The sequence below is a fragment of the Pan paniscus genome, chromosome 14, assembly GCF_029289425.2.
Source record: "Pan paniscus chromosome 14, NHGRI_mPanPan1-v2.0_pri, whole genome shotgun sequence".
Classification (NCBI taxonomy): domain Eukaryota; kingdom Metazoa; phylum Chordata; class Mammalia; order Primates; family Hominidae; genus Pan; species Pan paniscus.
Genome location: NC_073263.2, coordinates 3,041,491 through 3,057,973, shown reverse-complemented (window position 1 = coordinate 3,057,973; position 16,483 = coordinate 3,041,491). Strand labels below are relative to the sequence as shown.

The 16,483-nt window shown below is 39.8% G+C and overlaps 1 long non-coding RNA gene and 1 pseudogene across 7 annotated transcripts in view; one reads left to right on the top strand and one right to left on the bottom strand.

The window, feature by feature from the left end:
- The window catches only part of LOC134728783 (uncharacterized), a 37,773-nt gene extending 24,329 nt beyond the window's left edge, over positions 1-13,444 (bottom strand). For 2 of the 7 annotated variants that reach the window (XR_010109586.1, XR_010109588.1), the window contains exons 1-2: positions 13,122-13,444; positions 10,760-10,862 (exon numbers count right to left, since the gene is read on the bottom strand). This is a non-coding gene — a long non-coding RNA (uncharacterized LOC134728783). Of the gene's footprint in view, positions 1-796; positions 853-10,446; positions 10,571-10,759; positions 10,863-13,121 lie in introns of those variants that run through there. The other 5 variants (XR_010109592.1, XR_010109590.1, XR_010109587.1 and 2 more) reach the window with 5 other exon arrangements.
- LOC134728782 (carboxy-terminal domain RNA polymerase II polypeptide A small phosphatase 2-like) lies at positions 7,033-8,476 on the top strand (annotated as a pseudogene).
- Positions 13,445-16,483: the final 3,039 nt, after the last annotated feature.

Sequence of the window (16,483 nt, the reverse complement as noted above, 5' to 3'; positions counted from 1 at the left end):
AACTTCCTATAAAGCTACAGTAACCAAAACAGCACTGTACTGGCATGAAAACAAACTCATAGACTAATGTGCCCAATAAGCCCAGAAGTTAATTTATGCACCTAAAGCCAACTGATTGTCAACAAAATTGCCAAGAACACACTTTAGAGAAGAGCTAATATCTTCAATAAATGGTGCAGGGCCATTTAAATATTTACATTCAGAAAAATAATACTAGACCCTTGTGCCTTGCCATATTTGAAAATCAACTAAAACTAAAGACTTAAATGTAATGCCATCAATTATGAAACTATTAGAGAAAAACATTTAAAAATGCTTTATAACATTGGACAGTGAAAGGAATATTTAAATAAGATTTCAAAACATAGGCAACAAAATCAAGAATAAGCAAACAACATTATGTCAAACTAAAATGCTTTTTCATATTAAAAAACAACTAAAAGATTGAAGAGACAGCTTAGGCGATGAAAGAAAATGTTTTCAGGCTATACATGTGACAAAAGGTTAATATTCAGAATATATAAGAAACTTTAAAATCTCAAAATGAAATACACTTATAATCTAATTTAAAAAATGCAAAAGACCTTAACAGATGTTTGTCAAAAAGACATACAAAAATGGCTAACTGGAACATAAAAAGATGTTCTACATTAGTAATCACCAAGGAAATGCAAATCCAAGCCACAATGAGGTACCACCTCATTCCCATTGGAATGGCTATAGTAAAAGTAAATAAATAAATAAATAAAAAATAAAACAAGTACTAATGAGGATATAAAAAAGAGTGAATGTATACCTTGTTGGTGGACTTGTAAATTAGTATGGCCATTATAGAAAATAGTATGGAGGTTTCTGAAAGAAATTAAAAATATATCTATTATATGATCCCGCAATTTTACTTCTGGGTGTATATCCAAAAAAAAAAGGATATCACTTTGTCAAAAAGATATTTGCATTCCCATGTTCATTACGGAACTATTTATAATAGCTTACATATGGAATCAATTCAAATGTACAGCAACAGATAAATGGATAAGGAAAATGTACTATATATACACAGTGAAATCCTATTCAGCCATAAGAAAGGATAAAATTCTGTCAGTTAAAAGAGCATGGATGAACCTTGAGCATACCATGTTAAGTAAAATAAGCCACATAGAAAAACACTTTATGATCTTATTATCTCACTCATTTGAGGAACCTGAAAAAAAGGGTTGATATAAGCAAAGAGTACAACAGGGGTTACCAGAGACTGAAGCGGGAGGATGGGAAAAGTCTGCTTCACAAGTATTGTGTTATGATTAGATAGGAGAAATAAGTTTTTGTTTTTTATTACACAGTAGGATAAAAATAATTAATGAAAAGTTATCTCATATTACAAAATAGCTAAAAGAGACCAGTTGTGTTGGCACATTCTTGCAATCCATACATTTTGGGAGACTGAGGCAGGAGAATTACTTGAAGCCAGAAGTTCAAGATTAGCCTGGACAACATAGTGCGACCCCGTCTCTATGAAAAATTAAAACATTAGCCAGGCATAGTGGCAGCTTCCTGTAGTCTCTGCTAATTGGGAAACTAAGGTTAGAAGATTGTTTGAGGTTACAGTGAGCTAAGATTGCACCACTGCACTCCAGTCTGGGTGTTAGGGCAAGATCCTGTTTCTAAAAAAAATTAATACATAAAGATAAAATAGCTAGAGAAGAAGTTTTTGAATATTCTCACCACAAAAATAAAACATGCATGAGGCAACAAATATACTAAGTACTCTGATTTTTATTGTTATACAACATATATATATAATTATTTCCCCAAAATATGCACAACTACATGTGTCAATTTTTAAAAATGAATGAAGATTACAATGTAAAACCTATAGCTGTAAAATTCCTGGCCGAATAGAGAAGGGTGAAGCTTCATGACAATTGGTCTCAGCAATAATTTGGGGGATGTAACATCAACGGATCAGACAACAAAAGCAAGGGAATACACATACAACTGAATCAGTGTATGAAAAAATCCCAAACAGGCAAAGCAGAACATGGAATAGATATATGCACATTTATGTACATTGTAGTATTACTCACAAACATGCTACCTCGAAGCAAATGTACCTTTAAGGATGAGTAGATTCAAAAAACAGGGCTTGTATATTCAATGGGATAGCATTCAGCCTTAAAAATAAGGAAATCTTGAAAAGTACTACAATAAGACAAATCTTGAAAACATTCTGTTAAGTAAAATAAGACAGTCAAAAGGAAAACTGTATAATTATACTTAACGTAAAATATTTAGTCAAACTCAAAGAAACCAAGTGTTGTAGTCTCAGCAGTGCACCAAGATGTAACAGTCCCTCGTAGTCTGAGATAACACCCAGAGTTCTTTGTTCTACCTCTAAGGAGATTAAGGAGCATGAACACAAAGGTGAGGTTGGAGTGAAAGTTTGATAAGCAAGAGAAGAAAGCTCTTTGCCAGCAGAGATAGGTGTCTGAAAGGGGTGCCCTCTGCGACGCTGGGGTCCAGGGTTTTTATGGATTGGGAAAGGAAGGGAATGTGCCTAGTTCACAGGCTGTCTTGAAAAACGTGTGGCTCAACTTGGCCCAGGACTTTGGCCCGGGAACAATAAGGAGCTGAAGGGATGATTGACAGAAGCTGCTTAGCTTGGCCCAGGACTTATCAGAAGCTAAGGTGAAAGCTTGGCGTGGGAGCAATCAGGGACTGAAGTAATTATTCATACAGGTCAGACTTACACAGTCCAAACAAAGGAGAGCATCGACAGGAACGTACCCGAGCCCACTGTGCCCATGCCCACAAAAAGAGAAGAAACTTTTTCCTGGGAGCCCACTGACTGCACAAAGACAAAGGCATTTCTTTTTTTCTTTTTCTTGTCTTTCTTTTTTTTTTTTTCTTTGAGATGTACTTTCTTTTTTTTTTTTTTTTTTTGAGTTGCAGTTTTGCTCTTTTTGCCCAGGCTGGAGTGCAATGGTGCGATCTCGGCTCACAGCAACCTCCGTTTCCTGGGTTCAAGCAATTCTCCTGCCTCAGCCTCCCAAGTAGCTGGGATTACAGGCATGCAGCACCATGCCCGGCTAATTTTGTATTTTTAGAAAAGACAAGGTTTGTCCGCCTTGGTCATGCTGGTCTCGAACTCCCGACCTCAGGTGATCCGCCCACCTCTACCTCCCAAATTGCTGGGATTACAGGCATGATCCACCGTGCCTGGCCAAACAAAGGCATTTCTATGCTAGGTCGTTCTTGTTCCTTTATCTGAGTAAGCTGGAGTTTTGTACAAATTTTTTTCCAAATGGGCCAGAGGTTTTTCTATCTGTGCAGCCACTGGCATGTCTCCAAGCACAACACCATGTGCTAGTTCCCTTGTTAGTGTCTGCAGCTTGATTTTTTCCAGGCTTCTTTATATGTTATGCAGGGATGAGGCACTGACCAGGGACTTTCCAGGGACTCTTCTCTTGCTATCTACCTAAGGCAAGCTAACTAACTTCTTTCACAAGTAATGAGTATTCACTTTGACTTTTGTAAGACAAAAATTATCTAAAACCTATTGCAAAACAATAAAACTATACTTACCACTTCTAAACCATATACTTAAAATGTTAGAAATGACAATGGCATGTTTTTAACTACAATTAGAAATTTAAGACTAACTAAAAGGCACAGTTAGAAAATCTTTCAAACATCACCTTCAAATAACAAAGGGTTCTTCTCACACAATGATATGGATTTAAACTATATGTTGATTGTGAATTTAAGATTATTTCCCTCACTACTCACCAAGATAGTATAAAATAATCATTGGAAACCAAGAAAAGAGGGAAATTTATAGCACTAATGTCTACATCAAAAAGCTAGAAAGGGCTGGGTGTGGTGGCTCATGCCTGTAATTCCAGCACTTTGGGAGGCTGGGGCAGGCAGATCGCTTAAGGGCAGATGTTCAAGACCAGCCTGGCCAACAGCAAAACCCCACCTCTACAAAAAAAATACAAAAGTTAGTTGGGTTTGGTGATGCACATCAGTAATCCCAGCTACTCAGGAGGCTGAGACAGCAGAAATCACTTAAAACTGAGAAGTGGAGGTTGCAGTGAGCGGAAATCATGCCACTGTACTCCAGCCTGGGTGACAGAGTGAGACTCTGCCACAAGAAAAAAAAAAAGAGAGAGAAACTAGAAAGATTTAAAGTTAACAGCCTAACATCTTGATTAAAAGAACTAGAAAACCAAGTGAAAATGAACAAGAAAGCTAGCAGAAAACAAGAAATAACCAAGATCAGAGTAGAGCCGAAGGAGACAGAGACACTGAAAACTCTTCCAAAAATAAAGTCAACCAATCCAGGAGCCGTTTTTACGAAAAAAAATTAATAAACTAGATGGAACACTAGCTAGGCAAATAAATAAGAAAAGAAAGGAGAACCAAACACAAACAGAAATAATAAGGGAGATATCATCACTGATCCCATGGAAATACAAACAACCGTCAGAGAACACTATAAACACCTGTATGCACATAAACCAGAAAATCTAGAAGAAATAGACAATTTCCTTGCAAAATAAACCCTCTGCAAGACTGAATCCTGAATAGATCAATAAAGTGTTCTGAAATTGAGGCAGTAATAACTAGCCTACCAAGCAAGCTGAATTTGACCAGAGGTACGAAGAGGAGTTGGTACCTTTTCTCCTAAAACTATCCAAAAAAAATTGAAGACAAAGAAGTTCTCTCTAACTCATACTATCAGGCCAGCATCATCCAGATACCAAAACCTAACATAGATACTACAACAACAACAACAAAACATCATGCCAATGTCTTTGATGAACACTGTGCAAACATCCTCAATAAAATACTGGCAAACCAAATCCAGCAGCACATTAAAAAGTGCATCCACCACAATGGAGTTGGCTTTGTCCCCAGGCAGGATGCAAGGTTGGTTCAACATATGCAAATCAATAAATGTGACTCATCACATAAGGAGAACTAAATACAAAAAACCACATGATTATCTCAATAAATGCAGAAAAAGCATCCAATAATATTCAGCATTCTTTCACGTTTAAAATTCTCAATAAACTAGGAAGTGAAGAAACATACCTCAAAATAATAAGAGCCATATACAACAAACCCACAGCCAATATCATACTGAATGTGCAAAAGCTGGAAACATTCCCCCTGGAAACTGGCACAAGAAAAGGATGCCGTCTCTCACCACTCCCATTCAACATAGTATCAGAAGCCTTGGCCAGGAAAATCAGGCCAGAGGGAGAAATAAAGAGTATTCTAATAGAAAGAGAGGAAGTCAAATTATCTTTGTTTGCAGATGACCAGATCCTATATCTAGAAAACCTCATCGTCTCAGCCCCAAAGCTTCTTAAGGTGATAAGCAACATTAGCAAAATCTCAGGATATAAAATCAATGTGCAAAACTAGCTAGCATTCCCGTACACAAACAACAGGCAAGCAGAGAGACAAATCATGAATGAACTTTCATTCACATTTGCTACAAAGAGAAAAAAATACTTAGGAATGCAGCTAAGAAAGAAAGTGAAGGACATCTTCCAGGAGAACTACCAACAACTGCTGAGAGAAATCAGAGTGGACACAAAACAGATGGAGAAACATTCCATGCTCATGCAGTGGAAGAATCAGTATCAAGAATATGAGTATATTGCCCTAAGTAATTTATAGATTCAATGCTATTCCCATTGAACTACTGACATTCTTCAGAGAATTAGAAAAATAAAAACTTTTAAAATTCATATGGAAGCAAAAAAGAGCCCAAATAGCCAAGCCAACCTTAAGAAAAAAAAAAAAAAAAAAGCTGGAAGTGTCACTCTACTTAACTTCAAACTATACTAGAAGAGTACAGTAACAAAAACAGCATGGTACAAGTATAGAAACAGACACATAGACAAATGAAACAAAATAGAGAACCTAAAAATAAAGCCAAAAACCTACAACAACCTGATCTTTGACAAAGTCAACAAAAACAAGGAATTAGGTAAATGTCTCCCTAGTCAATAAATGGTTCTAGGAGAACTGGCTAGCCATATGCAGAGAATTAAAATTGGAACCCTTCCTAACACCATAGACAAAAATTAACTCAAGATGGATTAAAGACTTAAATGTACAACCCAAAACTATAAAAACCTTAGAAGAAAAAATCCAGATAATACCATTAAGGATATAGGCATGAGCAAAGATTTTATGACAGAAAGGCCAAAAGCAATAGCAAAAAAAGCAAAAATTGACTAATGGGGTCTAATTAAACTAAAGAGCTTCTGCAGAGCCAAAGAAACTATCATCAGAGCAGACAACCTAGAGAATGGGAGAAAAATTTTGCAACCTATCCATCTGACAAATGTCTAATATCCAGAATCTACGAGGAATTTAACAAAATTTACAAGAGAAAAAAAACAACCCCATTAAAAAGGGGTCAAAGAACATGAACAGACATATCTCTAAAGAAGACATACATGTGCCCAACAAACATGAAAAGCTCAACATCACTGATAACTGGATAAATACAAATCAAAACCACAATGAGATACCATCTCACACCAATTATAATGGCTATTAATAAAAAGTAAAAAAAAAAAAAAAGATGGCGAGGTTGTGGAGAAAAGGGAACACTTTTACACTGTTGGTGGGAGTGTAAATTATTTCAAGAATTGGGGAAGAGAGTGTGGAGATTCCTCAAAGACCTAGAAGCAGAAATACCATTTGACCCAGCAATACCATTACTAGGTATACATCCAAAGGAATATAAATAATTCTATTTTAAAATTACATGTATACATATGTTCATTGCAGCACTATTAACAATAGCAATGTCATGTAATCAATCTACATGCCCATCAATGATAGACTGGATAAAGAAAATGTGGTACACACACCCCATGGAACACTATGAAGCCATAAAATGTAATGAGGTGATGTCTCTTTCAGGGACATGGTTGGAGTTTGAAGCCATTACTTCCAGCAAACTAATGCAGGAACAGAAAACCAAACACCACCTATTACTATTCTAACTTATTAGTCGAAGCAGATCAATGAGAACACATGGACACAACAGGAAGAACAACACACACTGGACACCTGTTTCATGGCATGGGGGAGGGGAAGGAGAGCATCAGGAAGAATAGCTGCAGATGCTGGGCTTAGTACCTGGGTTATGAGATCATCTGTGCAGTAAACCACAGTGGCACACATTTATATATGTAAGAGACCTGCATATTCTGCACATGGACCCCTAAATTTAAAAGTTGAAAAAAAAAAGTTTATCACATATGGACCCCTGAACTTAAAATAAAAGTTGAAAAAAAATGCGTATCTGGAGGATTCTTTATGTTAGACCCAAACTGAGGATCTTGAAGCTCCCGCTGGGGGAATCAAGGCAGGGGGCAACCTGGGGAGCCGCTGCCAAGACCATCTACCCTCCCTACAAGCCGCCTCCCTTCCCGGCTAGTGATGGAAAGGAGAGAGGGAAAATGAACAGCTGTAGAGGTCAGACTCTCGGGAACTGAATCAGGCCCCAGCCCATTCCCCTGAGCCCAGCCAGCATGCCCGCCAGTCTTCCCACCCAGCCAGCCCAGCCCTCAGGATTGTTAGATGGAACAAGGCTCCATCATCACCCAGGCATGGAAGGAAGATGCCCTGGTCTTTACCAAGCAAGGCCTGGTTTACAAAGTGCTCTCCGAAGAGGCCTCATGTTTGTCACATCTTAAAAGTCCCCTTTCTGCTGTTCTTGCACCCAGCATGTTGGCCAGTCAAGTTCCCCCGCTGAGCTCTCCACACAAAAGGAGGAAGTCAAAACCACTGCTGTGTCGGATCAGCTCCAGGGTATCCAGCAAAAGTTTTATCAGATCCCAGGAACCTGCCTGCTCCCAGAGGTGACAGAGAAAAATCAAGGAACGATCTGTATGGTCACTGACCTGGAAGAAACCCTTGTGCATAGCTCCTTTAAGGCAATCAGCAATGCTGACTGCCTAGTGCCTGTAGAGATTGAGGGGACCACGCCCCAGATCCATGTGCTCATGAGGTCTTATAAGGATGAGTTCCTGATATGAATGGAGGAAGTGTTTAAATGTGTTTTCTTCATTGCTCTCTTCATTCCAGCCTGAACAAGTATGCAGATCCTGTGATGGGCGTGATGGAATGGTGTGGGATAGTCTGGGGCTGCCTGTCCCATGAGTCGTGTTTGTTCCACCAGGACTGCTATGTCAAGGACCTCAGCCATCTGGGGAGGGACCTGAGGAAAACTCTCATCCTGGACAACTCGCCTGCTTTTTACATCTTCCACCCAGAGAATGCAGTGCCTGTGCAGTCCTGGTTTGATAACATTCCAGACAGCAGCTGCTGCACCTGATATCAATCTTTAAGGAGATGAGTGGAGCAGAGGATGTCTGCACTAGCCTTGGGCAGCAGTGGGCCCTTAGCCTTCCCTGCTTCCCAGCAATGACCATCGCAGTAGGGCATTTTCCCACACTGTGCCTTTATGATCAGCCTGAAAGAGTGAAGGCTGGAACACCTATCCACATAGGCCTGGAAAGAGTGAAAAGTGATTGAAAAGAGCTTTAGGACACCTTAGATGCCCAGTGGGTGAATGCCAGACCAAGGATACTCAGAGCTACCTGCCATCAAGGTGTTGGGTTCCCGAGATGTGGGTGTGAGAGAAAGAGCATGCGTGTTTTGCCATGAACTGTGGCCCCAATATATAGTGTTTCAGTGGGGGAGAAGCTAAAGGACAAAGACTCTTCCCAAGTTAGCTTTGTCGCCTCTCCTGTCACCCTATGAGCCCCTGAGCTCCATAGGGATGAAGACTATTGAAGGCTCCATTGCAAACCTGGTCTTTCCTCAGTGCTGCAAGGCCTATGCCAAGGAGAAAGGAAAGGTATGCCTTTGGGTGTTCCAGACACACATCTTTCTGAAATATTTCTCCAGCCAGTTGTTGCAGACAAAAGATGACATTTCTGGGAAGATGGGGACTTATGTCCAGACCAGGACCCAAGACATCAGGTCTTGTGGCCCAAAGGCTATGCTTACTTAAGTCCAGCCAAGTGTCTGGGATGGATCCTTTCTGCATCTCCCCAAGACTCACCACTTAGCCATAGCTTCAAACCTGTGGGGAAGGAAGTTGTCTCCCTGCCCTGCAAGAGGACAAATAACTGATTTCTGTTCTTTTGACTCTGTTTTAAAATTCTCTTTAAAAAAAAGCCTATCTGAAACTGAGAGAAACAAAACAAAACAAAACAAAAAAACAACGAAAAAAGATGTCATACTTACACAGGTGAAAAACATACAGATATATCTATAAGCAACAAACACAGCTAATTTACACATACATTAAACATCACATTGAGATAAAGTGTATCGAGCTAAAAATTATCATTCAACTCATGATATCAAGCTTTAAAAGCAAAAATACAATTAACTGATCTGAGAAAACATAACCCCCCAGAAAAGAAGCTCAATAACACGGAATTGAAAATAAGAAGAGAGATTTTAACGCATAAAATCCTGAATACAACATAGATTTACAATGAAAAATAACTTTTTTTTTTTTTGAGACAGAGTCTTGCCCTGTCACCCAGGCTGGAGTGCAGTGTTGTGATCTCAGCTCATGGCAAACTCTGCCCACTGGGTTCACTCCATTCTCCTGCCTCAGCCTCCCGAGTAGCTAGGAATACAGGTGCCTGCCACTATGCCCGGCTAATTTTTTGTCTATTTAGTAGAGACGGGGTTTCACCATGTTAGTCATGATGGCCTCGATCCCCTGACCTCGTGGTCTACCCGCCTTGGCCTCCCAAAGTGCTGGGAATACAGGCATGAGCCACCACACCCGGCTGAAAAATGACTCTTTAGGTATCTACAGCATTCAACTTTGTGCACTCATGAAAAGCAGACATTTTAAGTCATTGGAATTTAATAAATTGCAGTAAAACTACACAGAAAATACATTGCAATCATTAATATTAGGCTCTAATGAGAAGAATTTAATAAATAATCATTAAAAATACAGGATAATTTTCTTATGTTCTCAATATGTTGCTGCTCTTCCTACCACAAAATATAATAAAATTATATGACAATACTGTAGCTTTCAGGAGCTAAAAAAGCCTTATATTTCCAAATAAAAGAACAACATAAATTTTGCAAAATATGATGAGCATTACTGAAGTATAAAGTAAATATCTGGAATTAAAATATACCATCATTTAGACACAGACTAAAAAAAAGAATATAAATGTTAATTATTCCTTTCTGCCTGCAGTGAGCTTAAAATTACAACCAAAAATTTTAATAAATATGTAGCACCTGCAAGAAATTTTATTAATAGCTTACATAATGTGGAAATTTGAGCAATTTATTTTAGAATTTTTGAATCTAAAAATCACCAGCTTGACATTCATTTGAGAAAGTGAAACATAAAGGACAGTAACATAAGCAAGAAGATAGAATGGGAGGTTCTGCAGGCACATTCCCCACAACATAATGCAGCTGCCACAGCAAACATAAGTGCATTCATGAAAGCCTTGGAATCCAGTTCAGAGTTTGTGACACCCAGCTGGAGACAAAGACCAAGGGAGACATCTTTAGAGGGTAAGCACTTGACCAAGTGGCAAGCTTGCCAATCATGGTCCCAGCTTCAAAACAGAGTACTGCCACATCTTACTGTAGACTTGGCTATAACTCATTTGACCTTGGTCCTGCCACTGCAACAGTCTGCGGAAAACACAAGAGAATTCATACTCACCTGAGACTTAAGTGACAGGCCTGCAGAACTTGGTTCTCTCTATAGTCCCTGAATCAGGCAAAACACACCTTCTTTCCTTCTCCAGCCATGGTCTGGAAGAAATCTTCACATTGATATGATGAAATGCTAACTAACAATATGAAAAATACTAAAGTATAAATGTCACTAAAATGGTAAATACACACTGAAATTCAGAATACTCTAAATTGTTATCATCCTAAACTAGACTATTAAAATACAAGATGTTTTACCTAAGTCTCATGATAACCAGTAGGAAAAAAAAAAACCGCAGTAAAGAAAAAGAGAAAGTAATTAAAGCATACACAAACAACAAAAATTACACATTGGATACGGTGGCTCCTGCTTATAATTCCAACACTTTGGGAGGCCAATGTGGAAGAATCATAAGCTCCTTGGGTGTTGTGGTACGTGTCTGTAGTCCAAGGTACTTGGGTGGCTAAGGTGGGAGGATTGCTTGAGCCCAGGATATTGAGGCTACAGTGAGCTGTGATATGCCACTGCACTTCAGTCTGAGCAAGAAAGCATAACTTTGTCTCAACAAAAATTAACAATACCACAGGAAAGACAGAACCAGAAAAAAAAGAAGCAAACTTAAAATGGACAGAAAACTACAAATTTACAATAGTAACTGCTTACCTCACTACCTTACAAATAAAAAGATTAAATTATCTACTAAACAGATACTGCTGTAGACTGAATGTCATCTCCAAAATTTAGGATAAAATTTAATAGCCAATGTGATATCATTAAGAGGTGGAACCTTTAAAAATTAATTAAGCTATAAGCACTCTGCCCTCATGAATGGATTAATGTTCTTATTATGGGAATGGGCTAATTTTAACAAGAATGGTTCTGTTATAAATTGAAAAAAGAAAGCTCTCTCTCCCTCACATCTTTGGCCATGTTATTATCCAGCAACTAGACCTTCAACAGATACCATTTTCATGTTGTTTTGCCTTCCCAGCCTCCAGAATCCTGAGTCTCATACAATTCTATTTTTTATTAGTTACCAGTCTCTGATATTATGTTGCAACAGCCAAAAGAGACTAAAACAGACAGAATGGATAAATGTATTTTAAACCTCGTGATATGCTGCGTACAGGAGACTCAATTATGAATAAAGAGCATAGTATAAAAGTGAAAGGATAGAAAATGATATTCCATGCAAATAATAACCAAAGGATTGCAATGGCAGTTATGCTTAAATTAGACAAAATAGACTTTCTAGCAATGTCTCTCACAAGCATGAAATGAGTTTAGCATACAATAATAATAGAGGTTAATTTCTCAAGAGAATATAGCTGTATAAATTTACGCACCCAAAAGGGAGGCTTCTAAATATAAAAAGCAAATATGGGCAGAAATGTAGGGAGAAGTAGAAAGAAATGCAATAATAGAAAACTTTAATGAAACGTGTAATAAAGGACAAATAGCTAATAGCATTGTAAATGGGCAAGGGAAAGCTGGTCTCGTGTTGCATTTGAGAATGCAGCAAAGAAAGTGGGAACTGATAATTTTACTGCAAGCCTGAGTTAGGCTGAAAAGCAGGGTGGTCGATTAGAGGTTCCAATTGCCATACATTAAAAAAACACAGGAGAAAACCAGTCCTCCTCTGGAGTGTTAACATAATTAAAGAGCAGAAAATTAGACTAAAGTGGCTCTAGTGCCCTGTGTTCATAGGTTAAAAAAAAAAAAAATCTAAAACCTAACTCAAATACATTTCCTATAAACCATTATCTTAGCCTGAAACAAAAGGCAGGTTTAAACAATGACAAACATGCAATTAACCTCTGAATATGTAACCAGGACATTTCCATCTGGATAGTTCAAATAAGGTGACTACATAACTGTAACCAATTCTTGAATTTGGGCTGCTTTCTCATGCATCTTATAAAAGCCTTTCCTTTATGCCCCTGGGGTGGATCAGAAATCATGGCTGGGTGCTTTCCATTTCACCAATCACTGTTTGTTCAGATAAACTGATGAAACTTTTAACATAGACTCCCGTTAATTTTTAACAAGAGAGACTGTGGACCCCACGGGCCGCAGCTCCTCCCACGCAAACACCCAGTCGCGGTTTTTCCCTGATGACCCACGTGGCATCCCTGAACAATCTGGTTAATACTCATGGCTGTGGGCGCAGAGCAGGGCGCTGCCAGGGACAGGACCGGATGGGCCGGGCGGGACGTGGGTGCCTCGGGGCTGGCCCAGCGGCCATCTTGCAGCCACAGGGGACTGAGGGCCAAGCTGCGGGAGACTCGGAGCTAACCGTGGGGAGGCCGGTCCTGCCGGTTTCACAGCCTGCTCTCCCCTCTCGGGATGCTTAACCCCGCATACTCACCATTTCCCAGCTTCCAGGATGTCCTGGCACCTTAACTATGCGTCCCCAAGGACCTACAGATCACAGGGCAACAGGGGCTGTGAGAGAGTAGCCCGGGGCTCCCAAGGTGCAGGAGGCGAAAGAGGAGACGGATCCCAAGCTCCTGTGCCAGCGCCAGCGAGAGACAAAACCCGCCAAACGCCGGAAGCCACACCCTCCTTTCCTCGCCTCTCCAACTGCGCGCCTGATTGGGCGGTTCCCACATCAGTGTCACTGATTGGATAAAACTCCAGGACTCACCCACCCCCGCCTGACTCCTGCCCCTACCCCCACTCCCCCTCAGCCTTAGTGTATTTTTGTTAGTTTGTTTTACTTTAAGTTCTGGAATACATGTGCAGAACGTGCAGGTTTGTTACGTAGTTTTACATATGCCATGGTGGTTTGCTGCACCTATCAACCTGCCATCTAGATTTTAAGCCCCACATGCATTAGGTATTTGTCCTAATTTTCTCCCTCCCCTTGATCTCAACCCCCTAACAGGCCCCAGTGTGAGATATTTTGTTCCCGGTGTCCATGTGTTCTCGTTGTTCAACTCCCACATATGAGTGAGAACATATGGTGTTTGGTTTCCTGTTCCCGTGTTAGTTTGTTGGGGATAATGGTTTCCAGCGTCATTCACGTCCCTGCAAAGGACATGAACTCATTCTTTTTATGGCTGCTTATTATTTCATGGTGTATATGTGCCACATTTTCTTTTTCCAGTCTATCAATGATAGGCATTAGGGTTGGTTCCAAGTCTTTGCTATTGTAAACAGTGCTGCAATAGACATATGAGTGCATGTGTCTTTACACTAGAATGATTCATATTCCTTTGTGTATATACTCAGTAATGAGATTGCTGGGTCAAATGGTATTTCTGGTTCTAGATCCTTGAGGAATCACCACACTGTCTTCCATAATGGTTGAACTAATTTACACTCCCTCCAGCAGTGTAAAAGCGTTTCTATTTCTCCACAGCCTCACCAGCATCTGTTGTTTCCTGACTTTTTAATAACTGCCATTCCATATGGTGTGAGACGGTATCCCATTGGGGTTTTGATTTGCATTTCTCTAATCTCCAGTGATGATGAGCTTTTTTCTTTTTGTGTGTTTGTTGACCGTATAAAGGTCCTCTTCCTCTTCTTCTTCTTCTCCTTCCTTTTCTTTTTATTTATTTTATTTATTATTATTATTTTTAAGACGCAGTCTTGCTCTGTCACCCAGGCTGGAGTGCAGTGGTAGCATCTCGGCTAACTGCAACATCTGCCACCCAGGTTCAAGTGATTCTCCTGCCTTAGCCTCCCAAGAAGCTGGAATTTCAGGCCACCCACCGACACACCCAGCTAATGTTTTGTGTTTTTAGTAGAGACATGGTTTCACCATGTTGCCCCGGCTAGTCTTGAACACCTGGCCTCATGGTCCACCTGCCTCCACTGCTGAAAGTGCTGGGATTACAGGCTTGATCAACCACGGCCAGCCAAATGTCTTCTTTTGAGAAGAGTCTGTTCATATTTTTTGCTCACTTTTTGATGTTTTTTGTTTCTGTGTGTGAATTTAAGTTCCTTGTAGATTCTGGATATTAGACCTCTGACACATGGATAGATTGCAAAAATTTTATGTCATTCTGTAGGTTGCCTTGTCACTCTGATGATAGCTTCTTTTGCTGTGCAGAAGCTCGTTAGTTTAATGAGATCTCATTTGTCAATTTTAGCTTTTGTTGTGATCGCTTTTGGTATTTTATTCATGAAGTCTTTGCTCATGCCTATGTCCTGAATGGTATTGCCTAGGTTTTCTTCTAGGGTTTTTATTGTTTGGTGTTTTACATTTAAGACTTTAATCCCCTTGAGATAATGTTTGTACAAGGTGTAAGGAAGGGGTGCAGTTTCTGTTTTCTGAATGTGTCTAGCCAGTTCTTTCAGCACCATTTGTTAAGTAGGAAATCTTTCTCCATTGCTTGTTTTTGTCAGGTTTGTCGGAGATCAGATGGTTGTAGATGTGTGATGTTATTTCTGAGGCCTCTGTTCTGTTCCATTGGTCTATATATCTGTTTTGGTATGAGTACTGTGCTGTTTTGGTTACTGTAGCCTTGTAGTATAGTTTGAAGTCTGGTAGCAGGATGCCTCAAGCTTTGTTGTTTTTGCTTAGGATTGTTTTGGGTTGACAGGCAAACAGGCTCGTATAGCTGGGGTCACATGCCTAGAGTATCACAGCTAATTAAGAAGTGAGCTGAGACTTGAAATGCACATGCTCCTTCCCTTGCCTGGGTCTGTTGTATAATGCATCTTAGCAGCTATTTAACGGTAGGAATTAGAACATTTGGACATCTTTTTAGCAACTTTTTAACCTGCATTTTGATAACGCAGTAAAGACCTTCATCCCATCTCTGAGCCCCTCTCTCACAATGCGGCACCCCACTGCTGACCACACTGTGGTGTGGCCATTAGGAATCAGGCAGGCAGCGGGCGCCGGAAATAAATAAGCAAGGATTATGTTGCCCAAATTTGCTCATATTAGAAAGTCTCCTCAACCATTCTGTGTGAAGTGATTTTTCCAGGGTAATTGTGCCCTGACTGTGCTGCATGTCAGTCTGACTTGTCTTTTAGAAAATCACTGGATTACTCTCATGAACGGGGGTATTTCTCTTTCTATTTGAAAATGGCAAACTGTCCTCTGCAGGTGTCCTGACTTGCTAGTTCAGACCCTGAAGGTAGCGGTGAGAAAATATTTGGGCCACATCAGAATACCTATTCTCAGCTGGAGGATATATAGAAATTTCTTAATAATATCTAACCATTTTCTCAATAACCATTATATTTAACAGTGATAGCTTGGAGGGCAGGGAAGGACACAGATGACACAATCTTGAAACTTTAATTTGTTAATAAGGTTTTTTTTTGTTCTTGTTTAGTTTCGCTTAGTTTTTGGATACAAGGTCTTGCTCTGGTGTCCAGGCTGGAGGGCAGTGGCACGATTGGGGTAACTCATAATTTGATTGTAACGGTTCTTTAAAATATATTTTTGCTTAGAGTGGTAGCTCACACCTGTAATCTAAACACTTTGGGTGGCCAAGGTGGGATGATCGCTTGATCCCAGGAGTTCAAGACGAGTCTGGGCAACATACGTAGGCTCAGTCTCAAGAAAAAAATTTAAAAATTGTCTGGGTGTAAATTTGCATGCCTGTAGTCCCAGCTACTTGAGAGGCTGAGGTGAAGCATCACTGGAGCTTAAGAGTTTTAAGCTGCAGTGACCCATGATTCAGCCACTGCATTGACAGAGAGAGACATGCGTGTGTGTCTGTGTGTGTGTGTGTGTGTGTATAAAGAATTTGTATGTGAAAAAAATTC